General features: G+C 42.9%; 1 long non-coding RNA gene across 2 annotated transcripts in view; it reads right to left on the bottom strand.

Annotated features, from left to right (window-relative positions):
* Positions 1-14,797, bottom strand: part of LOC121688645 — a 53,194-nt gene extending 38,397 nt beyond the window's left edge. For both annotated transcript variants that reach the window (XR_006024643.1, XR_006024642.1), the window contains exon 1: positions 14,449-14,797. This is a non-coding gene — a long non-coding RNA (uncharacterized LOC121688645). The remainder of the gene's footprint in view (positions 1-14,448) is intronic.
* Positions 14,798-22,177: the final 7,380 nt, after the last annotated feature.

The raw sequence follows: 22,177 nt of genomic DNA, 5'->3' as shown, positions 1-22,177 counted from the left end.
GCTCAAATCGTGTAATCTACTGCCCACGGACCAATCAATTGTCTTAAAAACGAAGTTCTCACGTGTAGGATTCTGTCATACATCTTACAGGTGGAACATTTTGGATCTCGAATGCGCTTTAATAGTGCTGTGCGTGCAAATATCCCACTATGGACGTGCATACCATACAACAACTGATGGCAATTGGTTTATTTGATGTTATAGGTTAGACACAAAAAATGACCGCAGTGTAGATTAAGCTATCGCTCATGAACGCGGAAGTAATTGTTTTTAAATAGAGGCGGTCTTGTGCGTCTCCACGTTACACGATTGGCCAAAGTCATCCCAATACCGAGAACGCGCACAGATCTGAGTTGAAAGCCTAGTTTGACAAATATCACATACGTATTTGTACTTTACTTAAGTAAAATTTATAGTGCATACTTTTGACTTTTACTTCGTTACATTTTACAGCAATTATCTGTACTTTTACTCAGCTACATTTCTACAACACCATCGTTCCTTTTTACGATACATTTTATGATGTTTTTTTTCCTCTCGGACAAACACGTTTGTTTTACCAGTGGGCGGGGTTGCTACCAAAGATTCTGGAGCGCTACGTGCATTCTTAGAAACATAAGCTTCTAGTCTAGACCAGGCAAAGTGTGAGCTTGTAGCCATCTGCATTCGGTAGGCTATATTCACCAGACCCATGGCTACACTGTACATGCAACCGTGTTCTGTGCCTTTCTCTGTCTGTTATCTGCAGCGTTAGGGCCTCCTCTCCGATGAGATTGCTATCCGCGGATCAGCGAAGTTACAGGCTATGCCCATGCTTCTGTCACACGTCTGATCATTTGCGGCACAAATGAATGGTAGACTATTAATGAACCGGTGGTTTCATTTTCCAGATTAGGAAATATTCCTTAATTGTGTGTGATCAAATAAAGATGCATAGCCTACAATTGGGGGGTAGTAGGCTAATGTGAGCGCTCATTCAATGTCTATGTGTCTGCGCAAGTGAAACTGAACCTAATCATAAAGATACCTTTCTCAGCAACTTTTCTGTTCAATCAGCATAATTGGCATTACGATCCACCCAACGTTTCCCTTGTCTACCCCGTTAAACTTCAGGCTCTCGTGTTTTGCTGAATGATATTACTTAGCAGATCAACCAGAATTACAGTCTCTAGAATTGTAGGTCAGAATGTAAACTGGGCCACAGATAACCTAAACCTAACCTAAACCTATAACCTAAAACTAGCTTAATTAAAATGCCACAGCCCATACTGATTTTTCGTTTTAGAATATAGATATTAAGAGAATAAAATTATGCAAATACTTTTACTTTTAATACTTAAAGTACATTTAAAAGCAGGTACTTTTTACTTTTACTTAAGTAGGGTTGTCATTGTGGTACTTTTACTAAAGTAAATATTTCTCTGTGTATTTGTACTTTTACTTAAGTACTGGGTTTCAGTACTTCCTCCACCACTGATATTTATGTATAGTTACTCTACATCGAGAGACCACAGGTACAAGACATTAGTCAAAAACAATTGAATCTACGTGTCACACTAGTTCACCTGCAGGTAGCGAGAAGCAAGAGGACAATCTCACATCTTAAGAAAAACGAACCTACAACGCTGGGATAACAAGTCAACTACTTTAGCCACTACACCATTAATTACTGTGCTGATTTTAAGAGTCTGTGAAGATTATAATACTAGCTTATCAAAAAGCAAGGCAATACTCAAATTAACATAAATAGCAAGAAAGAGCCAAGTAGGTGAGTCAGTCTCTTAATCAAAATAAAGCTACAGGATAGATCAATCATTGAGTCACGAGATAAACATCCACTTCGAAATTGTTGGTTAGGCAGTAGTGATTTTTGGTTAGGCGCTCAGGACACCAACTGGAGCTACCAAGGAACGACACAAGTGCGACTTGTATAGTTCAAACGACCAAACTTTGCGTCCTTGTTTGCGATAGAGAGTTCAAACTACCCTTTCTAGAAACACAAAATCCAAGAACGATGGAGCGAACTACCAAAGTTACGACGCAACTTAGCAAAGAAACAAGCCCCAGAAGTGGTAAAAGTGGTCGGATGAATGTGGTAACCTCTTTACTTCATTCACGTTGACTTTATATTTTCTGAACAAAATGACTTGCCTTTGATTGAAATGACAAACAGAATGATGTGGGGGAATATAGGCTTGCTAAATTATTGTTTTGATTCAGTCAAACTAATGATTTCAAAAACTAATCATATATCAGCATATGATGGAAGGATAACAATTTGTGAACAAGGACATGACACAAGATACCCCATTATCAAATAACACCAGTGTTTCTTTCAGATACTTTTCAGACTTAAAAATCGAAAGAAATAAACATGCACTGTATACCATGTCAGAATAGGAGGGAGATGACAGAAGAGCATTCAAAAGAGGTCCAGAGAAGACAGTTTGGGGCCTTCCCCAAGTGAGAGAAGAGAGTGAAGCCAGAATTTTATAGATCGAGAATATGCACTTGATTTTACAAAATAGTGTGCTCATTCGACCAAATTGCGCACTCGATTACTAATCATTCTTACTAGGATGGCCGATTCTGAAAGAACCATAAAGCTTTCACATCAAAGGAAACTAAATTCTAAAATAGATAAATTCTAAAAAGAAACTAAATTCTAAATTTATTTTTGTACCAAAAATGACAAATTGCAGTGACTCAAAGTGCTGTAAACAGTGTTTTAAAACTGCAGGGGCACTGACAGCACAGAACCAAATTATGAGCACGGTAAGCCTTCATGAAGGTCTGTTAGTTAACGCACACTTAAAGTCTCACTGCAATATAAGGCAAGAAAAGCCCTGTCCAAACACTGGCTTAACACAACAGAATGGAGTAGAAATGATAATTGTATGTGTAAAAACAGAGCCGTCAGTAGGATATGACATGGCCTTGTGGCATAAGGTTAATTAGCTGGCTGGCTCATAGCCTTAAGCCTCTATGCAGCAGTCAGCTTTTGTGTCACTTACGCATTCCTATGCGAGACCTGCATTAGCCCAGTTACTATGACACGCACTACTAAGACGCGCACACACACACACACACACACACACACACACACTATTTCATACACAGGTCATTCAATGAGCTTTACATAAACAAAAGCAAACAGGAATAGCGAATACAAACAAAAGGGCAATAGTCAAAGAACAGTTTAAAAAGTAAAGAATAAGAAACAAATATATAATAAGAAAACATCACACAAGGTAATAGTACATAAAAGCATAAAATGGAAATAATTTAAAAGTGCTTAAAAAGTAATAATTAAAACATAAAACATAGAATGATTATACTAGTCAAGTACCCAGTGTACAGCAGCACTCTATGAAGATTCTTGGAGTAGTTCCAAACTGTGCGCGCACACATATATTTATTTCCTTTCAGGGCCAAAATGGCCGACCAGTGTTCGATAGTCCCCCCTCATGGAGTATTAGCACCCAAATAGTTAACATTCAGTTTCAGAGAAACCTGGTAAAGCTGCAACTCTCGAACTGTAAATAACGAGCTGTTACACTCTGACTATGCCCGATCTGGTCAGGATTGTGCAGGAGGACCCAAGTGCAAGACTCCAACAGGCAGAATTACAGACAAAACACAATTTATTTTAACACAAACTTAACAATTAGACTTACTTACAACAAACAGGACTTGGGCTAGACAAGGAGAAACAGAGAGACAATCCGACAAAGAGACAGGGGGGTAGAAATACACAGACCAATTAACAGAGAGACAGAGGACTGGACGAAACCAACGAGACAATAATAGGGAACAGGTGTGGAAGCAGAAAGGAGGGAAAACTAACAAGACAGGAAGCACAGACCAAATAAGGAGATGGGGCGGAGACAAAGACAGGTGACAGGCAGGTAACACAAAGCACATGGGGAACAGGCAAAAACAAACACAGGACAATACACAAAATGGCCACCAGGGTGGCACAAACTCCAACAGTCAGGGCCAGATCCTGACAGATCTGTCTATTCTGTTAGAATGACAGCACAACTACCTAACAGAATGCCCCTTTGCCCAACTAAGGACAGCAATAGTACTACAAGGAACAATAGTACTCACCCTAAGAGTGCTCTGGAAATTGAGTAATGAGGATCTTACCACAAACTGGACTCAGACATGTTACAAAGATTACCTTTAGCAGACAATCAAAACGCAGAACAAAATCACATACAGGATGACATGACACACATACACATAATCCATGAGTCAGATAATAGTTAGAAACGATTCAAGCTGAAGCTGAAGGACTTTCCCAGATTTAGAAATGTAAAAAATAAGTGATAATGATCAATAGTCAAACACCCAGTGAACAGCAGCACTCTATGGAGATTATTGAAGTCAAGTCAAGTCAGTTTTATTTGTATAGCGCATTTAACATGCACAGAATGCAACCCAAAGCGCTCCACATATAAGACATTGTCATTGACACAGACTAACAAAGACAATAGCGGACGGAGCGGCGTAGTCGCCAGCGTACCCGTGACACCAAGACATATGACTACATTTAAGAAATAACAAACGCAAAAGATGCCGGATGGAGCGGCGTAGTCGCCAGCGTACCCGTGACACCAAGACATACAAGACAGACAACAAACAAATTAATAAATAAAATAAATAAAAAATAAGAATAGAATTAGTCCAATTTCCAACCGGCTGAAAATGTCCAAGGGCAATGATGACTCGCGTGAAACTGCGCACAGCTGTGTCTCCACAACCGATGCAACGCCAACAAAGTTCTTTACACTCACTGGCAGTCTGGAGATAACGTGAACGTTAGGCCTTGTTAGTCTGGAGATCACTGGAAGCATACCAGTCCGAAAGTCGTGGGCGATCTTGTAGATCAGCAACTCGGTGGACGTATAACAGCGACAGTTTGTTGGTCCGTAATGCAGAGTTCTTCAACGTTAACGTTAGTCTGCTCAATCCAGACTCCAGGCAGAGGTCCTAAACTGTGCGCGCACACGTTTCCTTTCAGGGCCAAAATGCCCGACCACAGGGCTTGATAGTCGATACACTGACTATGCCCAATCTGTCTATTCTATTAGAATGACAGGACAACTACTTCACAGAATCCCCCTTTGTCCAACTAAGGACAGTGATAGTAGTACAAGGAACAATAGTACAAAGAGTGCTCTGTGAACTGGGCAATGAACATTGATCAGTTTGATCAGTTAGCAGAAAGCATCTGAGAAAAGTTTGGTCTTAAGTCTAGATTTTAAATAGTTGGGGCAACTTTGATCTCGTCTGAAAGTTGGTTCCAGAGCTGAACTGCATAGCAACTAAAAGCTGCTTCACCATGTTTAGTTCTAACAGTAGGTTTTACTAACAAGTATTTCTCCTGAGACCTGAGAGGTCTGGAAGATGTGTACTACTTAAGCAGGTCTGCTAGGTAATTTGGTCCTGTTCCATTTAATGATTCATGAACAAGCAGAAGAACTTTAAAGTAAATTCTGTAACTTACTGGAAGCCAATGCAGGGACTTAAATATTGGAGTAATGTGGTCAATTCTTAGTTTTTGTGAGAACCCAAGCCGCTGCATTTGGTATCATCTGAAGCTGTTTGATAGTCTTTTTAGGAAGGCCAGTGAAAAGCCCATTGCAGTAGTCAACCCTACTGGAGATAAATGCATGAATACATTTTTTCTAGATCATGTTTTTACATTAGCCCTCTATAAGTTTCAAAGTCAAAGTCAAAGTCTGCTTTATTGTCAATTTCTTCACATGTCAAGACATACACAGAGATCAAAATTACGTTTCCCACTATCCCACGGTGGAGACAAGACATATTTTACCAATTAGGTCCACAGACAAACATAACATTCAAGTAAACCATATAAAAAGTAAAAATAAGAAGGCACATACAATGAAGAAAATAAGAGCAGCAAAATTTGAGTTGAAATTGTGCAATTGTGCATACAGTAGACAGTCAATATAATAGTGCAAAAGTCAGGCCAATAAATGGCTGAGGTAGTTCTGTTTGACCTAAGTATGCAAGTGGCATAGTGGTGCAAGTTATGTAAGAGCAGCAGAAGTGTGTTCAGAAGTGTTTTCAGGACAACAGGACAACAACAACAAGTTGCAAAGTGTGCAAGTGTACAAGTGGAGTATATTGCAAGTGGAGTAGTGCAAGGCAGCCATTGTGGGTCCAAAGTCCAGGATGTTATGTAGGTGAGGGTGGAGGGGGGAGAGAGTTTGGCAAAGTGTTTGAGGTGAACACAGAAATGCATGCACATACACAAACATGCACATACACAAACACACACATATAAGTAGTGATGGGCAAATGAAGCTTTGGTGAACCACTAAACCACAGCAGTGTGAAGCTAGCAACACTAATGAAAAAATCCAATATGGCTGCCACATGTAGATTTTTCAACATAAAAGTCCTTACTCAAACCAGTATATGAAACCAAAACTATTGGTTTGCTAAGGACTTTTATGTTGAAAAATGTATGTGTGGCGGCCATTGCTTTTCAGCTAGTGTCTCTAGGTTCACACTGCTGTGGTTCAGTGGTTCACCAAAGCTTCATTTGCCCATCACTACATATAAGCACACAAACACACTCATGCACACCAACTGCATACCAGGTCTATAACGATGCCTTGACCTTTCACATTGGCAGATGACAGTACACATTCATTTTGCACAGCTACACCCATGCAGGGTTTAAAAAACCTGGAGACTGAGGTCTGCTCCCCTGAAAAAAAGTACATCTTTTTTTTTCTTTCATATTTACACATCAGCCAGCTCATAGATGAAGGATAATTGAGGGAGGCACTCATGGAAAATGAAAATCAGTAATCTACTTGATGCATGGTTATCCCCTGAGAAGTATTACTGATATCACTGGTCACTGGTGAGCTGGTTTATCAGACCGTAAGAATTATACACAAGCACAAACAGTCCTCATTCCGTTCACTCAAGAGTACAACAGACAAACATGCTCACACACAGGAATACACCCACAAACACCCTCCAGCAATCAGTGAGGTATCATTTAGCGTATCATTAGTACGTCAGAGTGGGACAGTGGGCAGATCACTGCGGCAACTAGCATCACGTGCGTCATCTCAAACGACCACACGGCGCTGATCTCATTTGACCGTGGCCAGCCGTGCCCTGACGTGGAAATTAAAGCAATCCATCTGGCCTCCACAGAAAGAGAACAGCGCAGCAGCACACTTTTCTCTTTTTTTTCCTGCCTCCATTCACTCATTTATAGAATTAGCCACACCACTCCATTCATCTTTCTACAAACCTCCCGATAAGAAGCTGGCGGTTCCGGGCCATGTCCGGCTCCGATCTGGGCCATCCGAACTCAAGCACGGCCCGCATGCAGCAGGGGATCAAGGGGAAGGGATCAGGGAGGGTGGTATGGCATATTGAAATGTACAATAAGTTCCTCTGATACCCTTTCCAGCTGCCCCTGCAGAACTTTATTAGTCGATGTGTTTCCCACACTCGCACCAACATGAGTGATTCGCACACAGAGAGAAGCTGATGAAAACTGTCAATACAAAAATGTTTCCCCTTCCCTAAATGTGTTTGCACATATGCTGATAGCGTATGTTAAGACCTGTTTGGTTGTTTGTGTAATTAATTACGATTCACATAGTGAATCTTGTTTTTTTTACCATGTGAATGGTTGACTCCATAAATACCAAATTACTTTGTGTAAAGTAGGCCGTGAGTGAAAGCAAAGCCACAGTCGATTTCTCTCCCAAGCTCCTTCTCAAAACACCTTAATATTATAGCAACCCGGGGAAATTTATTTTTCGATTATGTGCACGGGAGCTTTTTCGGAATGCGCTGCACAATGAATTCATAATTCCACCTTTTGAATATGTGGCACCTGGGAGCCTCCAAACAAGCAGAGCTATCCCAGCATGCCGAGGGCCTGTTCAAACATTTACTTTACGGTCTCTTTATTGCCTTGGCAGATGTGATTGCTCCCCCTTTTATGTGTTCGGAATCCCCAGACCCAGCCACTTCCTGCCTGCTCACCAGCCATCTGATCTGTGCACGTGGGCACGTACACTATGGAGGACTTTCATGTGAGACACTATCAAAAATATGTTCATGCATGAGCACTTACCACTAAGTGTAACACATATATGTTTTTGAACATGTGTGAATCTGTGAATCATGATATGTGTGTGTGTGTGGTGTGTGTGTGTGTTTGTATGTGTGAAGTGTTTCTGTTAGTTTGGAGTCTGTATCTAGCAGTATTTATAACTGTGTACTTATACTGTATACAGTATGTACTGCATATGTGATTTTTTTTTCACATCTAAAAGTGTATGCTTCTCTTCTGGTGTGTGTGTGTGTGCATGTGTTTGTGTGTGTGCATGTGTGTGTGTTCTGTGTGTGTGTGTGTGTGTGTGTGTGTGTGTGCATGTATGTGTGTGTGTGTGAGCACGTGAACTGTATATCACACAGTGCGTGGGGGTCTGTGTTCTGTGAAGTTCCAGTGGAACCCGGCTTGTTGATCTGTGGTGGTAAAACTAGCAGCAGGGAGATCACTAGAGGACTTGACGCATCTCTGAATGCTTCTCTCTTTAAAGACAGATAAAACATGACGGGCAAAGACCTCAAGACAGCCAAGGACACGCGGCAGAATGGCTTTGGAGCTTTCATTTGTAGCTTGTGTGAAGTTTTTCATTTGTTTCTCTCCCCTCCCCCCAGCCTCTCTCTCTCTCTCTCCCCCTCCCATTTGGCTCTTTGAGAGCTCTCTTCGTTACCCAGACAGCTCGCTATTGATCGTCGACTCCCTGCTACGCTCAGGGGGGTTCAGAGGTTCTTGACTGAGGGAGCGTGCTGGGAGGCTGAGAGGGGAATCACTGGGAAAAAGCTGAGGCATGCGCCGGTGAGAAATGTTAATGCCACCACCACCACCACCACCACTACCAGCACCACTGTCACCACCACCACCACCACCACACACCACTACTAGCACCACTGTCACCACCACCACCACCACCACCACTACTAGCACCACTGTCACCACCACCACCACCACTACTGTCACCGCTACCACCACCAGGACCACCGCCACCACCACCACCACCACCACCACTACTACCACCACTACCACCTCCACCACTACCATCACCACCACCACTACCATCACCACTACCGCCTCCACCACCGTCACCACTACTGTGGGTGTATCTGTAATGACCTTTGGCCCGTCTAATCCCTCCAGAAAAGAAAAAAAACCTTCACATTTAGAATCTCTTTGTGTAGCCTACCATGCAGTAGCCTTGACAGCATAAAAGCATGAAGGCATACAGTGAAAGAGGCTACTACTGGCTACCATATCCAGGTCATGTGCCCCTCGGGACCCGGGTTTGAGTCCAACCTGGGTCGTTTCACTCTCACTTCCTGTCAATCACTTCACTATCATGTCGCAATAAAGGCCACAGGCAAAAAGCCCCAAACATGTACTTACACAAGAAAACAGAAACACAGTGAGGACTGTCTCCTTGGCTTAGTTACATAAAGTCTTATACAGAGTACTAGGCACTGAGAACACTCAGGGGGAAAAAAATAGCTCCGATAATGAATGTTGTTGTTGCTGTTGTTGTAGTTGTTGTTTTGTTGTAGTAGTAGAATATTTCCAACAGATAATGTTGGCAGACTGTGACTTAGTTCTGGCTGTGTTTGTTTTTTAAAAAAGGAAGGCTGCATATAGTGATGTTGAAATGATACCAATTTAACAGGATGTTTTTTAAATTCTGTCCTTGTTTGTGTACATCGGAGTCTCTGTATTTTTAGCATTTTTGTTTGGGTGCATATTTAGACAAGTGTGTGTGTGTGTGTGTGTGTGTGTGGTGAAACGTTATATTGTCCTGCTTACAACATCAAAACAACAGCAAGTAATTACAGTATACTGGTGCACTCTAATTCCCACACTTGCTCCAGTATTAGACTGTGAATTATGCAGTAGTAGCTGCACTCTTTGATTGTAATGGCAGGTGTGCAGAGGCAGCCTTGCATCATTATGGTTATTATACTTCTGTCTTCCGTACTCAATCTACTGAATATGATTGCATTTTACAACTCACTCACACACACACACACCGCCATTAGTTGATTGTTGAAGTGGTGCCACAGTGCCACTATGACAGTCCTAATTGCTCCGGAACCAGTTCAGTGTGAACAATCTGTTTGTGTTGAATAAGCCTCACTGCTGCCACTTACCACACACACACACACCTTTAGAAGTGGTGTTTGCATACACACACTTACAAACATTTTACAGACCACTGCAACAGCTTTTACACTGATGATAACCCTAACCCTAAAATTTACATTTATTAATTTAGTAGACACCTTTTGTCCAATTATATCCAATTATATTACAAGAGCCATTATCCCCAGAGGAACTCGGGATTGAGTGCCTTGCTCAAGGACACAAAGGAGGAAGCCGGAAATTGAACTCACAACTTTTTAGACTACTGCATGCTAGCCCAGCTCCTTTGCCACTATGCTACTACCACCCCTACACACACACACACTCCTTCTCTCTGACTGTATGTCTTTGTCCCTATGGAGCCCCATCATGGCCATCTCAGCTAGCAAGACCGATCCACTCTTTCTTCCTTCCACCAGCAGAGCAGGGCTTATTGAATAAGAAACACTATCCCTCTCTCTCTCTCACACTCTCTCTCACACACACACACTCTCTCTCTCTCTCTCACACTCTCTCTCACACACACACACATACCCTACACACACATACCCTACACACACACACACACACACAAAATGCAGTGGTGTAGCAGATCCACAGCGGTCCATAACACACACATGCACACACACGCGCAGACAGACACACACACACAGACTCACCATGCAGTGGTTTAGTAGATTCACACAGCACATGTCAGTGTGTCAGTGGGGAGAGGAGGGTCCATGCACTTCTCCCCAACATCTACCTGAGTTTAAATTACCTTTAGACTAAAGCAGAAAGCCCACCATCTGTCATACAGAGTCCAAGAAGTGTGGGTGTTTGTGTGTGTGTGTGTGTGTGCGTGCGTGTGTGTGTGCTTGTTTGTTGCCCTTTTTAAAGAGCAGAGATGTAAGTGCTGTTAAGATCCCACCTGTTTATAATAAGCTTGTAAGTTCCTCTTGAACATGGTGTTCACATCACCCAAGACCACAGCTTGAGAAACCAGGGTGCATACATACTGATTATACTGTACAACAGATGTATCACACCGTACAAGCACATTACAGTCATGAAGTGCTGAATAAATACACATTTAATGCCTTTCTATTACATGCTACCTATGCTGCCAAAAGCTTGACTGCATAGAAGAGTTTTATGTTTGATATGGCAACCAATTCTGCAGAAACTTGGTTTCTGAATTTTCTAAAATAGCTGGATTTGTTTTCTTCAGTGACACTGAGCACAGACAGTCACAGTGTTTGTGAAGGCTCCTGAAACCTCTGGTAAATTTAGTGTGGAATAAATACTAGATTTCCAGGACTAGTCTGGTGATAGATAGACCATTTGGTGACATTTCACCAAATATATCATTTTTACCCACCAAACACACACACACACACACACAATAATAACTATTTGTGAATGGCTCAACACCACATTCCACTTTTCTGACAATATAACAACCATTACAAAATAACAATGACCTTTTTCTCTGTTTTTTTTCTCAGATGTGCAATCGTTCTTTGCCTCAAGGTTTATAAACTGACTGATGTTTATCTTTTATTGATTTAGTGGATTGCTTAGGCAGTAAAAGGACAGAGGTCAAAAGTGTTTTTTGCAACATGTTACAATGACACAGTGTCTTCTGTCATGGATTCGTCACTCACTTCCTAAGTTGAAATAGATTGTTGCAGTTACAAAAACAACAATACAGACCCATTTCACATGTCTGACCCATTCTGTCATGATATAGTGTGGACTATAGAGGTCTGCATGTGGGAGGCAAGGAAACACGGACAACGTGTGAGAGAAAGAGAGACAGAGAATGAGAGGAGGAAGCCAGACTGGACATTCACTCTGATGAAAAGGGCTTTTGTTGACAGTGATGATGGGGTCCAGTTTGGGCAGCGTTCTTTCAGGCCAAATGGACGGTGGGAATACTGATGAAAAGAGATCAGCCGAAACAGAGGATGATATGTGTGTTAGTGTTGTGATGCTGTGTGTGTTGGTTGGTGTGTGTGTGTGTGTGTGTTTGTGTGTGTATGTGTGCGTGCATGTGAGTGCACCTTCCATGCGACTGGATATCTATCTCTGGCAGTAGAGAGAAGCATCAGTGTGTCAGTGCACTGGAAGAGGGCATCTGTAGATAGAGGATTTCAAACAGAGTCATTTCCTTTGGACTTTGGGTGTCCCCCAGCAGAGAATACAGAAACCCTGCCGTTGACCGAGAATAAATTAATATAAAATAAAAATGTTAACTTATTCACTGGATATGTTTGATCTGGAACACTATTTTATAACATTCATCAATAATGAGTTGAATACACCACATTAAATTTGAGTTAGTCAGTGCATCTCGACCTCTTTGTGAAATGCTAATCCATAATGTGGATGCCCTCTATCATTTTGCGGCTTCAAGTATAACTCTTACTTAATCTATAATCTATATTTAAATCAATTCAGTTTAATTACGTTTTCATTGAATCTTACCAAGTACCATGTCAGATACATTAATGATGACATGAGAAGACATGTTGAGAATGATGTGTAGCCTACCGTATGAACGTGAATACATGGGATATGTAAAGCTCGCTGTACAGAGTGGCCAGCAAACAGTGCTTGCAAGGAAAAAGCCTTCAAGGAGAGAAGCTTGCACCACTCATACGAGTGAGAGGGTCAGATGTCGTGGCGTCTAAACGTTGCGTGACCATAGATATCTGACCGTGGGCGTCCATCAGGCAGAACAGTACATGGGTCCTCTTGACACACACGTATACACACACACACACAACACCCGCTCCAGGTGAGGTGGAGAGAGGTCTGTCCTGCCGCGTCCACCATGCTAATCCCGATGCTAATTTCATGCTAATGTCTGACGGGTGTCATGTAAGGGCTTGTGAGGGCACACGGCGCCAGGTTGCTCTGCACTGCTGCTCCCTCAGGACCAGAGACAGGTCCTCTAACGTGTGCTCTGAGATGCCTCACACGTCAAGCTCACCTCTGGCAACACTCATTTTTTTTTACCTTTTCCATACCTTTTTTTCCATTCGCTCTCAGGATGATTCAAAGCTATTATTGGCATCCTTGACCTGACTCGCTCTCTCTCTCTCTCCCCCTCTCTCTCTCTATCTCATTCTTTCTCTCTGTCTTTCTCCACACCCTAACTCTCTCTTTCTCTTATGTTGTCTGCTGCTGAGGGCGATCAAGCAGCGATTTCCTGGAATCCAGTGGGAGGTGCAAGGCTGGAGGGAGGTGGAGGCATTTCCGAGGCTGGAGGTAGGTGGAGGCATTTCCGAGGCTGTGCTCAGTTGGAGGTGAACTTTACCTCTGCTACCCCCCACCTCACACACCCCTTATTGCAACTACTCATTTATCGTTTTATTATCTCTGAGCCAATGTTTCTCTCATTTTGCTCCCTTCATTTATTCTTGCCACCCTGCTATCATGTTATTAATTGTCTTGTTATTTAGCTTTAAAATATCTGGAAAGAAACATAAACATATGTTATTTCACCTTTGTAACTTAACCCTGTGAGATATGGCTATACTTAATAAACATAACCTATATATTCTCTCACACATGATGTCTGTTGCTCTAGTAAATTACAAATTGCTGATACACGCACACACACACACACACACACGCAGCTACTATTACTCCTGATAATGACTGTCAAACAAAGCCTATTAACCTAATATGTATACCCCGAGGATATCCTGTATCCAGTCCATGAAGTGATTATAAAATCATTATAAATGTATAGACAAGTGGCCATGCTATCACTTATGCACCAGCCCACATTCCTACAGTGTCTGCAGAGCAAATCCAGTTAGCGCACTGTAACAATTTCCACTCAAACAAGAACTACACTTAACGGAAAATGGACACATAAAACGGAGTGAGGTCTAATTATTTTCCTCAGAGGGACCTAAAGTTCGAGGACCATTCATCTGGAAACACTAGCATTTTTCTCTTTTTCCAAAAAAAAAAAAAAAAAATTCAACTTAACTGTCCTATCAAGCATCTAAAGTCGATCAGTATTAGACTTCTAGTGGTGCAGATATTAGCATTTTTGTTAGCATTAGCTGTTGCCGTGATACGGTGATAACATACAGAGGCCCCTGCAGGTGTCACAGTTTAACTTCTAAAGACACCGGTGGTGAGAGAAAGGTTGTTGGAACCTTATGAACCAGAAACGCATCAACCAAGTTTGTATTTACCTCAGAGAGGTGGTTTGTGCGGGTGAAGTGTTTGTCCAGTGGGCAGACGAAGCCTGGGGAGCCGGGAGTGATGGACCGGTATTGATCCCTGCCAAGTGCCCTGGGTGACCCCCCTCATCTCGTCAAGCGTCTCCTGTCCAAATGTGTGTTTGAAGGCCGCGACCGCCCCACAGCTCCGGAATGTGCTATCTTCTAGAAGACTGTTGCAGAACAATCACACAAACGACACAACACACACACACACACACACACACACACATATACACACACACACACACACACAAACACATTGTGGGAATGTGCAAACACTCACATTTTCACTCCAAGACAGGCACAAACAGACACAAACACACACACACACACTCACACACATACACACACACACAGAAACAGACAGAGTAAACAGAGAGTTAAACACATGAACCTGCGTGATTGGAATGTGCACACACCTACATATTCACTCATTGACAGGCAAAAGCGCACCCACTGATGCTCATAAACACACACACACACACACACACACACACACACACACACACACACACACACACACACACACACAAAAAGCACATTTAGTCACACATGTCCATTCCCTCACAACAGCCAAAGGGATGGTAAAAAAAATATAATAACAAGACACTCGTCTTTTCCCGATGGCTGCCTCAATTTTCTCAAGTAGCGCTTTGCTTCTTTATTTCCCTATCTTCTTTTCGTTCCCTCCCCCACCCCTCCCTCTCTGTCTCCATCTCTCTGTCTATTTCTTCATCGTGCTGTCTCGGAGACGCCAGACCAATATTCATCTTGACAGAGTCAGGCACTTTGGCGTGCGCTCCGGCTGCATTAATATGCATCTGCGGTCGTGGGGAGAAATAGTTTGATTCTATAGGAAGTGGCAGCGTTGATTCGCCGCGCTGACAGCATGACATTGTGGATAGGCCTGCGCTGAAATGTCATCAATCGTGTCACAGTTCATAGACCTGAAAAAAAGAAGAGGGGTTGGAGGGTACAAGGGAAAGGCTTTAGAGAAGGGCTTGTGATTCTTCACGTGATTTTTCACCTGTGTTCATGACACCTGTCGCCATTCCCAGCCTGCACTTAATCAAAGTTAGAGCCTTGTCACCTCACAGTGTTCACCGTCTGTGCTTCTTATCAGTCTTGTATCTAGGCTTTGTTTTATTATTTATTTTTATTACATATGCATATGTAATATTTTGGTCTATAGCTATATTTGGCCCTGTCAGTATACTTTATATATTCCGTTGACTGATGTTTGACAGCCCCGCTTTGCTTGTATGTGCCAATCCTTCAGTTTGATACTGATTAATTTCTACTGGAGGGGGAAATGTTATACAGAAACAGATAGATTAAGAAGTCAAATCTAAAATACAACAGGAGAGAGCAAGCAGAGAGGTGGATAAAGGAAGCTTATATACGAAGCTGTTGACTTAACTTCAGGGGGCACCAATGCCATTGCACGGTTTTAATCCCATCAGTGTTACTTGTCCATCTGATGACAAGCGTGAATGAAGGAAGCCAGTAGTAGGTCAAAAAGAGTGACACCATAGCATGTATAATGGATATATTTAGCATAGAACCGAAAACACAACACTAGATCTCTTCTCCAAAAAGAGACCAAAAAAGCCCCAGAAGGGAAGCATCCATCCACACCAGCTTACGGTCTCTAGACGGCCCCTTATCACCTGCTCCAATAACACCGGCCCTCCTGCTGCTGTTTCAATCCAAACAGGATTGTCTTCTTATATCCCTCTATTCCTCTCTCTCTCTCTATTTTTTACCCCACACTCTCTCTATCTCTCTCTATTCTTCCTCACTATATCCCCTAACCCCCCCCCCCCCCCCCCTCTCTCCTCCTCCTCCTCTCTCCCTCCTGGCTGTGAGACAATAGCCTTCATGCATAATTCAGCCTAGTCTCGCTATGGCAACAGAGGAGATCCATATTAAAGGCATGTGGGTTTTTCTCATTCTACTTTTTTTGTGTGTGCATGCTCTCGTGCTCCTGGTCCTCTTGAGTGCCTTCCCCATCCTTCCACTCCTCACCTCTCCTCCTCTCCTCTCCTCCCTTCTCTCCTCCCTTCTCCTCCCTTCTCCTCCTGAGCCTATTCAGAGAGGCCAGGTGGGAGCAGCCGATACTCCAGCATCCCAGAACAATTAAACAATGAGCAGGAAATCAGACACACACAGAGAGACACTCTCACAAACTCAAACAAATAAACACAGCAATCAAATGGAGATACATACACAAAGGTGGAGTAAATATTTATGGTCTCTAATAAAGAGGTCCGCCAGTAAAGGCATCAATGTTGGATTGTAAAAAAGGGCATATTGCACAAAATTATTATTTTTAGCATCCGGATACATGCCACCAAAAAGGACGGAAAGGATGATATGGTTCTATGGTTATGGTTAACAGGCAGCGAGAGTCCATGCTTTGTGAGAGTGATATGATATTAGCATTAGTATGATGTTGAAGCAGGGATTGGGATGTCAGGCACAGTGATGGAAGAAGGCAGAAGGCGCTTTTATATAGAAATTCCACTGTATTTATACCCAAAGTCTGATAACTGATGCTGAGCTGGTAGGGTGAAGGACAAGTCCACGTAGAGTAGAACAAACAGGTTGTCCGACACAACTTACATTAGGTGAGGAGATTTGCTAAATGTCACAAAAAGTGTTACATATTAGAAATTGCTTGGCATCACTTATGGCTCTACCTGTAATTGCGGAGGACAGAAATAAAGCACTTGTTTGAGACTTTAAGAAATAATCTGTATTGGCAAAAACGAATGTTGATGGCTATTTAAATGATCTAGGCCCCAGAAAGTAGGTATTGGATGGCAGAACCTCAGACCCCCACCCCAGAGAGTGGGTATTGCGGGGCAGAACTTCAGACCTCACTACAGAGAGTAGGTATTGCGGGGCAGAACCTCAGACCCCCACCCCAGAGAGTGGGTACTGCAGGGCAGAGCAGGGCAACTTCAGACTAAATGAGAGACGGATGGAGAGAGGTGGAGAAGCAGATCATCATGATTGAGACCTGATGTGGGTGGAGGGGTTGAGTGTGAGCCCTTGTTGTGGGTGGAGGAAGCGATAGTGAGTGGCCCCTTGTTGTGGGTGGAGGCGGTTGTGAGGCCAGTTGTGGATGGAGGAAGCGACAGTGAGTGGCCCCTTGTTGTGGGTGGAGGCGGTTGTGAGGCCAGTTGTGGATGAAGGAAGCGATAGTGAGTGGCCCCTTGTTGAGGGTGGAGGTGCTTGTGTGGGACCAGTCACGGAGTTCAATGTGGGAAACTTTGTAAGTTAAATAAAAATTGTGTTTCTGCATCAGTCTAAATTATGAGGGTGTATGCATTACTACATATCATAAAAAACATGTTTAAGTTGTGTAATATCATTGCAAAAGTTGTGTATTGCGTGTGTAAGTCTTTGAGAAGTGGTCTCAATGCCATGGCACCGCTCAAAATACATTGAAGTCATTGTTGATAGGGCGAAAACATCCAGTTGCTCAATCCAGTGTTCTTTTGAGACCAGTGTGTGGAACTAAGGTGGTGAGTGAGGCTTCCCCCTTTGTTCACTCACAAGGACTTGAATTTGAGGAGGGGTTTGAAAGGAGCACAGCACTGTATGGTAATGTTTTATGTGAGCCTATCAGAGAAAATCCTCCTTCTTCAATTTGGGCAAACTCCAGTGTCGGCCTCCACCTCTGCAGACAATGACAGTTCCGGCAGACAGGAGGGAGACCAAGGCCAACGGTCAGACAACACACACACACACACAAATAAACACAGGCACAAACAAACACAGTCAAGTACACACACACACAAAGAGAAGTGGGCAGATAAAGCAGTGGACTCGTGAGACGCAGGCTGTGTGGAGCAGATATGGAGATCAGGGTGGCGAGCCATGACCGACCCCTCTGCTCTCTCTGGCACCATGGCAGCTGTGTGTGTGTGTGTGTGTGAGCCATCACCTCTATGCTCTAGCAGCTGTGTCGCCGCTAGCCTCACTCTTCCTCTCTCGCACCCTGAGTGTGTGTGTGTGTGTGTGTGTGTGTGTTTGTGTGTGCTGGCTACAGTGAAACTGAACTTTCTGACTGCTGAACTATGTCTGACACCCAGTGAGAGTGTGAGGAGTGTATAGCTGTGGACCATCCTTTAGCGAAAAGTGCAGTGCGGAGCTGAGCGCGCTCCGGATCAATTAACCTGACAGATCAGGGCCCATAAAGCAACTCCCCCACCCCCACCCAACCCTCACGCCCTTGTTGTCTTGACGACTGTCACTAGGGTGAGGATCAGGTGGAGGGGGCTACGTGCTGGAAGAAGAGATATGTTTGAGTAACTCCACTCACACACATGGAGGAGGAGAGCACAGGTGACATGCCAATCACATGCAAACACACACCCACACACACACACACACACACAAACGCAGAGGGTCCCTTGCCCTGGGAGGTGATGAAAGGAAATCTCGCTCTCTCTCACACACACACACACACACACACAGGCTACATAGGAGGTTAAAGTGTGACCTCCCAGTGAAGGGACAGGGTGATGAAAGGATAATGCTCACCCTCACACAGAGAGAGAAAGAGAGATTTTGCTGAATTTCTGAATGTTTTCTAAAGAGACTGTATCACCCTCCATTTCTAAAGAAATGTTGTAATATAATTTTATATTATTCTATTGTTATTTGTCTGATGTTTTATACATTGATGTACTATATTTGTGGAAACATTATTTATTTGTTAATGGTCATGCTAATAAAGCTTATTGAATTACGAAAAAGAGATAGAGTGACAGTGAGAGCGAGAGAGATTGCTCACTCATGAAGACACAAGCACTCTCACATGCAACATTATCATAGACATCAATTGGTATCGGTAATCAAGGATATTTTTATGAAGAAAACACTTAAACAAATAAACTCAGGAGTCAAATGAAGAGACATACAAAAGGTGGAGTACATCTGTACTGTATTGTCTCTAATAAAGAGTTCCTTCAATAAAGGGATGGATGGTGGTTGGTTTAAAAAAAAAAAACTATATTGCACAAAAAGTAGAAAACTGCCGTTGGAGGCCGGATACTCTTAACCTGCACATCTGCCTCTCTGATAGTGGAGCTTGGTCTGTTGTCTTTTTGCTGCTTATACGTCAAGGTCTACAGTAGGTGTAATTTGTTTGCCATGGTGAGTTGTTGTTTTAAGACGGTTTTCAAGGCCTCTGCTCCTTGGCTTCTCCACATACACACAAGTCATCATGGAAGCCCATATTGGGGATAATATTATCCTGCATAGAGTAACTACACGCACACACACACACACACACACAACCATACAATATCATACACACACACACACACACAATCTCTTCTAATCTCAAACACTTGCCTGTGGGGATAACGCTTGAAAATGCGCTTGAAAAATCAGTGTTTGACAGAGCAGTTACTTGTATGTGTGTTTGTGTGTGTGTGTGAAAAAAGCATAGACGAAAGCATAGATAGATAGATAGATACTTTATTGATCCCCAAAGGAAAATTCAAGAGCAGCTTCAAGCATTGCTGAAGGCAGCTGATCTCTCACTTACACATACACACACACACACACTTGGTTTTTCCGGGTAAGCACAACACTAATGAGAGATGAACACAATGTGCTGCTTCTGGAAGTCTATTTACAAAACAAAATGTAAAAAAATAAGACAGATAGAAATGTTGATGGAAGCCCACTGCTGGTCATCTCAGGATGCTGAAGAGCCTCCCGCATCCTCTAATAGAGATGTTCACTGCACTCTTCCGCAGAGAGTTCTAGAAGAATGCATGGAACATTCTAGTCTGGTTTGTTTTATATTTTAATCATGTAGCAGATGCATTTTGTCCATAGTGACGTACTGTATTCAAGAAATGTTGTTTTTGCTCCATGGCTTTCGCATATGACTCAGCACTTTACAGTATGACGCACACGCACACACACACACAGTGGCAGGGCAGGGCAGGGCAGGGGTAGAGGAGGACTCCCGGGCACACCACATGGCTCTGGACTTTGCATTAGCCTTGACAGTAAGGGACTATACGCAGAAAGGCTCTAGCAACTCAATCTAGGTCGTACCAATTTCCGTTTTTCTTTTTTTTTTCCCGTACCGACAATGCTCAGTGACCTCGAGAAACAGAGATCTATATGAAAAAGTCAGTTCAGTAGTGTGTTGAGGACCAAAGGCAAGATATGTGTACCCTTGCTGTAGTGTTAGGAAGACCTGGCACCTTGGGTCGGCGGTGGCTCAGAAGGTAGAAGCTGCTTGGTAAATGGAGGGTTGCTAGCTGAAGCTTGGCTTCTCCTGACTCTATCAGAGTTTCCCTCAACACTGAAGTCCAAACCACTCCGCATTCACAGCTTGATGTCTCACATGGCAGCCTGTGCATGTGTGTGAATGTGAAGTCTACAAAAGGCACACACATCCAAGTGGCCTAAACGTTGTCTGAGGAAAGGCTTGTCCTGAGACATCACGTAATTAAATATTTGCTTGGGAACAACTGGTGTGCAGACTTTTTTGTTGTTATTGCTGTGAATGTGAGGCATTACATTGTAAAACACTGTGTGCTCGGAGGAATAGAAAAGTACTATGACGATTCAGTCAATTTACCATTTTACACAGAACAATAAGGATCATGGTCCTGGTGAGAAACCAGGCAGACTGAGAGGGACAGAAACCAAAAGTAGATATATATTATGTAGGTAGCCACGTTAGATAGCTGTTAGATATATATTTAGCCACGTTAGATAGATATGTAGCCACGTTAGATAGATGTTAGATAGATATGTAGCCACGTTAGATAGCCGTTAGATAGATATGTAGCCACGTTAGATAGATGTTAGATAGATATTTAGCCACGTTAGATAGATATGTAGCCACGTTAGATAGATATGTAGCCACGTTAGATAGCAGTTAGATATGTAGCCACGTTAGATAGATATGTAGCCACATTAGTTAGACGTTAGATAGCCATGGCCCTCTGAAGTCAGAGAGCAGATGTATCAGTGCTGATCTTAAAGGAATTTTAGATGGATGGAACGGGACTGCGGAGAACAAATTTAATTGCATGTGTGAGGTTATTTATAATTATGGCATGGATGGATATAGAGCTTGTTTCAGTGGTCTGACAGGATGTGGGAGGTAAAGCAGAAGGAAATAAATAAGCATACATTTTGACTCTGATGAAGACACTGTTAAAATTATTTGTGTGCTCCGGTACTTCCCTAGGTTCAGTCTTCTGAAGTGTCCCAGGACCTGCTGCTGATCCAAAATAAATGTGCAATTTACTTTATGACTAGTATTTTAGCTACAGTGTAATTAAAGGTGAACATTTACTTTGTGAATTGAAAGCATGTCCAAATTTCCGTCAAGGATTCCCGGGACACTGAAAGACCGGGGTACACGAAACTTGGTGGGCATGTAACCCCACATGGATAGCATGGAACCATCATTTTTCGTTTTGATCTGTAGCCCCCCCGCTGGACTGGACCCCCCGAAAGGAGGGTAGGGCAGACACAGTTTTCTGTGAATATCTCGAGAACCGTAGGGTTTAGGAGGACCATTTTTTTTTTGTATGTTGATCTCAAGGGGCCATGTCAACCCATTCCATAACCACTCATTTCATGTATAGCGCCACCTAGTTAAACACAAAAAAGTAAAAATGAGGTGTTTTCATCACAATATCTCTGG

This window comes from Alosa sapidissima, chromosome 17 (genome assembly GCF_018492685.1).
Source record: "Alosa sapidissima isolate fAloSap1 chromosome 17, fAloSap1.pri, whole genome shotgun sequence".
Taxonomy (NCBI): Eukaryota; Metazoa; Chordata; class Actinopteri; order Clupeiformes; family Clupeidae; genus Alosa; species Alosa sapidissima.
The sequence above is the reverse complement of the archived record's forward strand: the minus strand, read 5'-3'. Positions and strand labels throughout refer to the sequence as shown.